The 8,919-nt window shown below is 36.3% G+C and overlaps 1 pseudogene; it reads left to right on the top strand.

Annotated features, from left to right (window-relative positions):
• Positions 1 to 1,043: 1,043 nt before the first annotated feature.
• Positions 1,044 to 2,406, top strand: LOC149188233 (BTB/POZ domain-containing protein At2g24240 pseudogene; annotated as a pseudogene).
• The last annotated feature ends 6,513 nt before the right edge of the window (positions 2,407 to 8,919 follow it).

Genomic DNA, 8,919 nt, shown 5'->3' with positions numbered 1-8,919 from the left:
ACTAAGAGTTGCGCAGTAAGTGTTTCATCCATACATATTTACCAACCCTCATTAAGTGCTTTAACTCTTTGATGTGTTGCAGAATGGTCAACACTATACCACTGTCTAGACCTTCTGTCCTTTCGCCTGCAAACAAAATCACAACCTTCAAAATACTTATGACAAGTATGGTTATTGTCAGAGTGTTTAACACGGTGGTTGGGATTAATTTTCCAACAAAAAATCCATGGTGTTTTCTCCACCAGATGGTTAATAAAATTGACTATAGATTAAGCCAGTCAATGAATCACTTTGTTGATGACGCACATGGTGACAAAAGACAGAAACTTAAGTGGTTAGATAGACATTTACTATCATTAGCATTACCATGTATTTACTATGCATAGAGCTTCAATTTGGAGTTCTTGGTTGTTTCCTGGAATTTCTGGAAAGTTTTTAATTTCATATTTAACTATTTTTCCCAGATTATACGCTCTCTTGTTTTTTATCTAATTATACTCTCTCTTGTCTTTTATCCAATACAGAACCACTTGGTTTCTTTGAGACACATGTGCTTTATCTTTAGCTTTTATCCAATTCAAAATCAGAGAATTTTCATGCAACACACATACATAAACATCCCCCATTTATTTTCTTCTTGCTTCATGTTGCATGTATTTTCATTACGGGTAGTGCATTCTAAATGGATGATCTCAAAATGCCTTATCTGGTTATGCTATGACAGTGTGAACAAAATTTTGAGTTTTGACGTGAATGGTACGGTCAATGGACATGACTTGTAATCCAGTGGTATGAAGAACCGATCAATGAAAGGGTATATCTCACCCATTTCACAACATAGTGAGGCGGCCACTCAAATAAACCCCAACGAGAACAACCACATCTTACAGAATGCCCGTTAGGTGTTGACCACTAGCACTCACTTTTTTGTTGATTGGGTAGTGAGTTGTAGGTATTGGTTTCAACTTCATATAATGCCCAAGGTTCACAACAAAGGCATTTTTTATTATATGGATTAGTTTTACAGTTGTGTGGTGATGGTGATGACAAGACAACATGATGATGGTCATAAAATTAAAATAAATGGTTACGGAAAATGATTTGTGACGAGCCGAAGCACTCTAGTGAATGTAGGGCTAGAATAGATGCTGGGAGCCATGATTAGGCATGATTGGGTGCCTCAGAAACCAAATTCCCATGAGTATTTCATCAACATAGATCCAACCTATTTCTCCCTTCTCCTCAACTTGTTGTGGATAGGGGAAATTTATGTCGCTCCACACATGTCCCAATAGGTTCTTTACAGAGAGGTGCTCTACTATGGTCTCATGGACAAAGTCCATAGCGCCACATGGTATGAAAGCTTGGATGGAAACTAAATTCAACTTTCGGCTTCCATTCATGGAAGAGACACATGTGAGACGCCACTTTTATCAGAGAAATGCAACACAGAGGATGTTGCATGGCACACGACAACATGGTTCATGCCTATGATTGGACCATGGAGGAGCTACAACCCCTCATCTGTGATTACCATCTCGTTAATGACATGGGATTTATGAATCCCCAGTTCCTCGTAATCGACACTTGCGCTAACATGGACAAGCCCAACCACGACCATGGTGGGCTTTAATATTAGAATGGGAAAGTTGCAACATATATTTGACATGTGCCATCAAGGTGACCAACACAAAAATTTCACTGTCGAAGTGCTCACCAACAATAGTCACGTGTACGCCAGTTGCAGAGGGTTAAACGCCGAATACGGAGTAGGGGTGTGGGATCAGAGTACAGGTGAGAAAGTGGATTTTGTATACGATTGGCCCCTCAGAGATGCAGGGAAGATACAGTGGCTTCCCAATAGAAATCTCCTCCCTGGGTTGATTCTTTATCCTCGAAGAGATCATACTAACATGATCACTTGATTGGATTTTCAGGAAAGAACAACACGACCTTGTTGTGGACATAATTCCATCTATTGGACGACAAAGTGGTGGTCGACACCGTGGCCATGGAAGATTGCAGAACCGTTTGTGTGGTCAATCAATATGATAATCTCGGATTTCTGGATATGAGGTCCATGAACCATGTGAAATGGTGTCACCGGATTCGACCAAGAAAGATAGTATCTGAATCAGTGGAAGAGGAAGAAAAATTGTATTCCAAACTGGAAGCCTATGCATTATAGCTTTTCTCGACAAAGAACAAGAAGGTGCATGTATTCTATGCTCTTATTGGGTGCTCACATCATAGATGGAGAACAAACGCAGATCATATGGTGGTGTTATTGTCGATATTTCTTTTGACAGAGATTGTCTGTTTCTTTTGTATAATTAAGAAGATGTCTTTGATGTTTGGGAAACTCTAGTTTCTATCAATGATAGTGTTTATCAGGAGGATGAATAGCTACCCATTAGGTTTTGATATATTATATTTTGTATTTTACTGTTTCCATACTATACAAATGATCAGATACAATATGTAGAAGATTTGAGAACAAAAGCTTCTATATAAATATAAGCTAATTTGGTTTTTTTGTTTTTTTATATTGTTTTGTTTGAGCAGCAAACCAAAGAAACTATTTTAAAAATTAACTTCGAATTTCAACTCAATGAAATAAAAACGTGAGAAATTATTTGAAAGTACTTTGGAAAAGAGTTGATGGCTAGCTTTTCAGACGGAATCCAGCATAGACATTGCGTGTTATATTCAGTTACGTAACTGAATGGTATTCAAATAAGATCACGCCTTGGCTTGGGATATTTTCCTAAACTATTGATTACTTTTGCCTTTGATAGAGTCTGTCAGTAAAGGAGAGTCTAACTTCCAAGTGAGAACCACCAAACCAATTATGAAACTTTTAAATCATAAAAAAGAAACCGAGGATTGAAGATTTACTGTTAATGTTGTTCAGACTAAGGGACATGAGTGGAATGAAATTTTTTATCTATGAATGAATGATCAGAGCTCATATGATGTGACAACTTCTTGTGCAGTATAATACGTCTTTGTATCTCTGGCGATGAGTAGTACTACAATGTAGTCTAACAGTTCGTAGAATAAAGCCAGTAAAAAATGTGAAAATTCCCTAATTTGGTGTCAACTATGACCAAATTGACTTAAGCTCAGGGGCAACGAAATGACTTGTGGATGATAGATTGAAAATATGAAGATGATAGATGGTGGAAAGAAGTTGAGAAGAATTAGCCTTTGGAATTTGACACTGTTGTGCTATAAAACAATCCCCCATTTTTATTATATATAATACAAATGGGGACCCTTTTAAAAATTGAATTTTTCCCCATTTTTGAATAAAATGCCAACTCTCAGAAAATTGTTACTTTTTAAAGAGCCCTTTTTGAATCTAACTTAAAACATATTAAAGTCCTCATCGCAAATCACAAATCGCATAATTCCTTGGTAACAAAGTTAAGCACATTAAAAAAATACCAATATGCGACTTGTGATTGAACTTTGCATGCGACATCCCGATCGCATATCGCACATCAGAGGATATTATGGCAAGAGCTTAATTTTTATCTATCAAAACTCCGATATTATGATATCTTGATATTGCGATCTTGCGATCTTGCAATATCGCATATCACATATCACAAGATCCGTCAACAAAGCTTCATTCGCGCTATATCATAAATATATGATATGATGGATTTGACAAAAGTTTAATAGAGTTTTTAAGTTGGACATGAGTTAGGTCAGAATAATTTAATACGGTTATCATCCCTATGGATGTAATCATGGTGTTCGTTATGGTTGATTAATGTTGAACCTGCTCCCGGATCTTTTCTTACAAAGTTCAGTCATTTCATCAAATCTTTATTTTACGCGACAATTAATTGTTGTTGGTTTTAATAGGAACTCTGCTCAAGCGATGTCCATTCGAAAGGTGATGCAGAAGCATACCAAGCAATCTATCGCAGAAACCGAAAGCACAGATATGCTGTCCATTTTTACAGATACAGTATGCACTGTAGATGGAGGTGCCATTGCATGGCAGACTATCTATACTATGCTAGAGAATGAAAACCCTGAAGTAACATATATTCGACCAACCGCTGACAATGCAAAACCGTCAGGAGTACAGTTCATAGATGCTGCATGCTCTTTCCTTCACCAAATAGCTGATAGGCTAGGCTCTTGCCATACACAGATATGATAAGATGGGTAGTAGAGAATACAGAAGTGGAAGACAGACTTATCAAGACAGCTAAAAACACAGTCTTGGGTTCTTTCAGAGCTGAAGATTTACAACAAATGTACAAGCTACCTGATGCCCAGGACATTTACGACAAACAGTTTGTTGCAAAGTTTGTAAAGGAAAATGAAGACTCATTTCAAATGATACAGGAATGGAGGAGAAGAGACAATAAATTCAAACAAGATAAAGCGGGTATGTACCCCATTTCTTCTTTAGCCAACCCTTATAATTTTGCAGCCTCTATGCTATGTAGGTTGTATGGTCTCCCTGATAATACTAAGTTCTCGATCAATTGGGTTCCTTTAATTGATGCTTGTGTTAATTCTCACATTATGAATTGGGCAACCATTCTATCTGAGAATTTGGCCAAAGTGATTACTGAATATCGCCAAACTAGGGCTGCCTCCTCTAGAGCAGTTCCCCAATTCTTCATGTCTACATATGTCTTCGATGCTATTTATTTCTGCACTCATTTTCCAACCATGGGTTGGAAATGGACAGTTAATGATCCTACTCTTATCTTCCTAAGTTATAAGCAAATGTGGGAACAAGATTTTATTCCACAATTTCACCAATTATTCCATGGAGTTGTTCTTCCCTTACATCAGTTAGTTTTCAATAGAAGATGTCCGAGATTCCCAAAAGAAGCTATCAAAAGCCGACTGGGAAGTAGTATGGCAACTTTTGGTCAAAACCACACAGTCAGATCATGACCTTGAATTGCTCCTTGGATTCAGTATAGAGAATGCTGCCACCTTTATATGATTCTATATTTGCAGGGCAATTGAGAACACAATCCAGGATGCCACCACAAGTTAGGCCAATGTCCAACATTTGTGAGATGAGAGGCAAAGCTGGCAGGGGTGATTTATCAATGAAGAACTCAGTCATTTCTGAGAAATTTTATTTTTGGAAAGTTGGATACTACAAAGTGGAAGGTTGTTTGAAACCTCCTCATAGATATTTTGTATAAGTTATTTTTAGTTAATTAAGAATAGTATTTAAACCCTTCTCATGCATTTAGAGAAGGGTCCAGAATTTTATTAAGAACATTTACAAAGAATGTGTTATCGTAAATTTGTAGATGCCTTGATGGAATCATGGAACATGGTCTTTTCAATCAAATATCTTTTTGTTGATCATTGTTGATGCACTATTGTATTCTTTGAGATACTCATTGGTAGAAGATTGATTGTGGCCTATTGTCACTGGTCAAATGAGCAGAATGGTACACATCTGGTACTATTATCATGTTTGCTAAATCTTTGTTCTAGTATTAGTGATAAGTTTATCTTTCATGAATTATGTATGAAATCTGTCATCTCTGTTTGAAGTATCAGTTGCACTATTGTATGATATCATAATAGAGAATGGTTTGTTTTATATGTGATCATTAGAATATGCGATATGTTTTTCACGATTCTTTTGATTGACTATTTTTCAAAGGAATTATCTTACAATATATTAACTCTATATAATCTACGATTGATATATATCATCATATATTACATAGACATCTTTCTATATCACATAAAACCAACAATACCTCGGGTTAGATAAAAATAGATTTAATTCAAAGTTTTGCATCTTAGAATAAAGTTGTGTTAATGTCTAGTTATTGTTTTGCAAATCATTAGAAAAAATCCCACAAATCATATAAACCCAAAACACTGGGAAATTGGTCCCATAATACCTAGTCGGAGCCACTATACCAAATGGAAAAGGAGCTGCTTTAAGGTCTGTACTGGGTGGTTATCCCCCTTGTTGTTGCCACAGATTTCTAAGGCCTCAGCATTTTGGCACTAGAAGGAGGGCCCTGACTATGAATGTCCTATAAATCTAGATCTCAAACTCGAAGCCTTCACAAGAGTCAATCTCCCTCGAAAATCCCTATAGCTTCTCGATCACGTTCTAAGTCACCCACTCAGAAGTCAGAAGTTGTAGAAACTTCCCCCTCATCTCCTGAAGTATCTCGATAGTTACCTTCTTCAAAATATACTCCAGAATCTCCTGAAGTTCAGTCTTTAGTTCATAAACTAGAACGAATATCTATTTCTGCTGAGAAGCCTGATAAACCCAAAGCTTTTGAAGAAAGTGTTACTTCACTATTCAGAGAAACTAGTATCCTAACGCGATCAAAAAGTGATAAACTCAGAATACCTCCTTTTGAGTTTCCAATACATTCACAGCGTAAGAAAGTTTCTGTGTCTAGATCTAAGTTAGATACGAGTGAGGTCACATCAAATTCCCCTCCATTCACTCCCTCATTCACTACACCTCCATTCACATCTTCTCATCTTTCCATTTCTTCTACTCAAACAATTAGTGCTACCACAAGTAGTACTAGTCCAGTTGTAAGTTCTACATCCATACCTACTACTTCTGGATCTACTTCTATATCTTCTCAAATCCCAACTCAAGTTATGGCTAATCAGCCTTGGACTAATCCTGGTGCTGTGTTGTTTGCAAACCCACATCCTCTTCCTGATCATCTAGAGAAATGGTTACCCAAATACAATCCATATGATGGTCTTCCTGCTGAAGAACACATCAACAATTTTATGTTGGCCATGAATTTGAATGGAGTTGCGCATGAAGATATTGTAGTAATATTGTTTCCCTATACTCCTAAAGGATCTATGGGATCCGGGTAATTTTCTGTTCCAGTAGGAACTATAATAGACTCAGTAACTTTTGAACCACTGTTTCTTGCAAAAATTGGAGATGATAGAATTTTGACATCTCTAATCAATGCTCTCTCTAACCTGAAAATAAATTCAGGGAAAGGATCAAAGATTTCAACTCCATATTTAACAAGTTATTAATCAAAATCCCAGTTGCTTCTAAACCTGCGGTTGATGTACAAATAGAGTTGTAAATTTATGCTTTACCTTCTAATATAGCCATTTTTGTAGATAGAGCTGGTAAGGGTACTCTTCTAAAAAAAAATGAAAGAAGCCCTGTCTGTAGAAAATAGAATTATAGCTTTAGAAAAACGATCTAAGATGGAAGATAGGAAATCTAAAAAATTGACTTTTAGCCAAGAATAAAAAAAGAAAGCCCCAAAGGATCCATTCGATCTTGAAGGTCTTCAAAAAGTCTTGAAAACTATGTCAAATGATATGATTGAAATAAAGAAACAAGTAGTTGAATCATCAGTTCCTAAGAAAGCATATCGCCCATACAATAGAAGTCCTACTTTTCCATCTTAGCCCCCGAATGTGATTTCGAGTGCTGAATCGTATCAAGATGTTAAAGACACCTCAGCAATTGAAGGAGAACCAGAGCCCAAAGAAGAAGTCAAATTAAATGGGTTATGGGACTTTATTCTCCCCACCGAAGAAGAAAGAGAGGCTATGCCCACATCTACAAGGAGAAAAACATCTGCTGACTCAACTATACCAAATCAGAAACAGAAATCTCCTCCCACAAAGGAGAAAGTAGTGAATAAGAAATCTAAAACTATTCAAACTGATCCTATTCCCCTAGATACTTCCAAAACTTTGATAGTTTCAGATACAGTGGAATACAATATAGTTGAAGACATGAAAAATACTAAGGCAAACATTTCATTATATGAAATGACCAAACTCAAACAGCAATAGAAAATATTACTGAGAGAACTCAAGGCAGTTCCTGTAGCTCCCATACCACCACCAGTTATAGCCCAAGCTAACAAAGATATGGGAAAACCCCCATCACCTTCAAACAAGGTAAAACCAAATGATCTTGTTTTGATTGGTGATAAATATTGTTCTCACAATCCTCCTTTCCTTTTGACATATGAAATTTTCAATAAAAATGTTTAGAATTGTCTCATCGATTCAGGAGCTTCTTCAAATATCATGCCAAGATCTGTGTGCGTGAGACTTAACGTTACCCCTCAAAAGTCTATTATGCATATAGTTCAATTAGATAGAAAAAAAGTCGAGGTTGTTGGAGAAATGTTACCAGTATCAATTAGATTATCATCCAACCAAAAGGTACTGCAAGTGATTGATGTCTTAGTGGCAGACATCCCTGAATTTTATGGACTTATTTTGAGCAGGGATTGGCCTGAGAAACTACATGGATATTTCACAACTAATTGGTTGCACATGTGGTTACCATATAATGGTAAACCAAATCAAATTAAAGTTTATCGCAAAAAAAATTATGAAACATACAATCACTGAATTAGAAGGAGTGAACGAGCCTGTAACTTTCGCTAATAATATTATTGGAAATTATTCTGCTGAATCATTCCTTGGCTCATTCAATTTCCAAATCTCACCTTTCCTAGAAGATACTGTTACTTCTTAGGTTGAAATTTTTCTCAATCAGACACTTCTAAATGTATTAATCTTAGTAATAAAACCTTCGATCATTATTAGTTCTAGACTCTATACTTTGATGGTTCAAAATTAGACGATGGTGCGGGAAAAGGTTGCATTTTAATAAATCCACAAGGAGAGAAAACATTTCTATCTTGCAGACTTGAATTTCAATGCATGAATAATATTGCCGAATATGAAGCATTGATACAATGCCTGTACAAATCCATTGGATTAAACGTTAAATATTTGTAGGTGTATGGGGACTCTGAAATAATTGTTAAGAAGTTCAGGAACACAATCCATTGTATTTCTGGACACTTGAAACATTATCAAGCATTAGCTCAGAGCCTCACTTCTCATTTCACTGCATTTAATATTTCAACA

The sequence above is a fragment of the Pinus tabuliformis genome, chromosome 3_1, assembly GCF_031772625.1.
Source record: "Pinus tabuliformis cultivar Carrire ecotype Pingquan chromosome 3_1, CPIR1, whole genome shotgun sequence".
In the NCBI taxonomy this organism is placed as follows: domain Eukaryota; kingdom Viridiplantae; phylum Streptophyta; class Pinopsida; order Pinales; family Pinaceae; genus Pinus; species Pinus tabuliformis.
The sequence above is the reverse complement of the archived record's forward strand: the minus strand, read 5'-3'. Positions and strand labels throughout refer to the sequence as shown.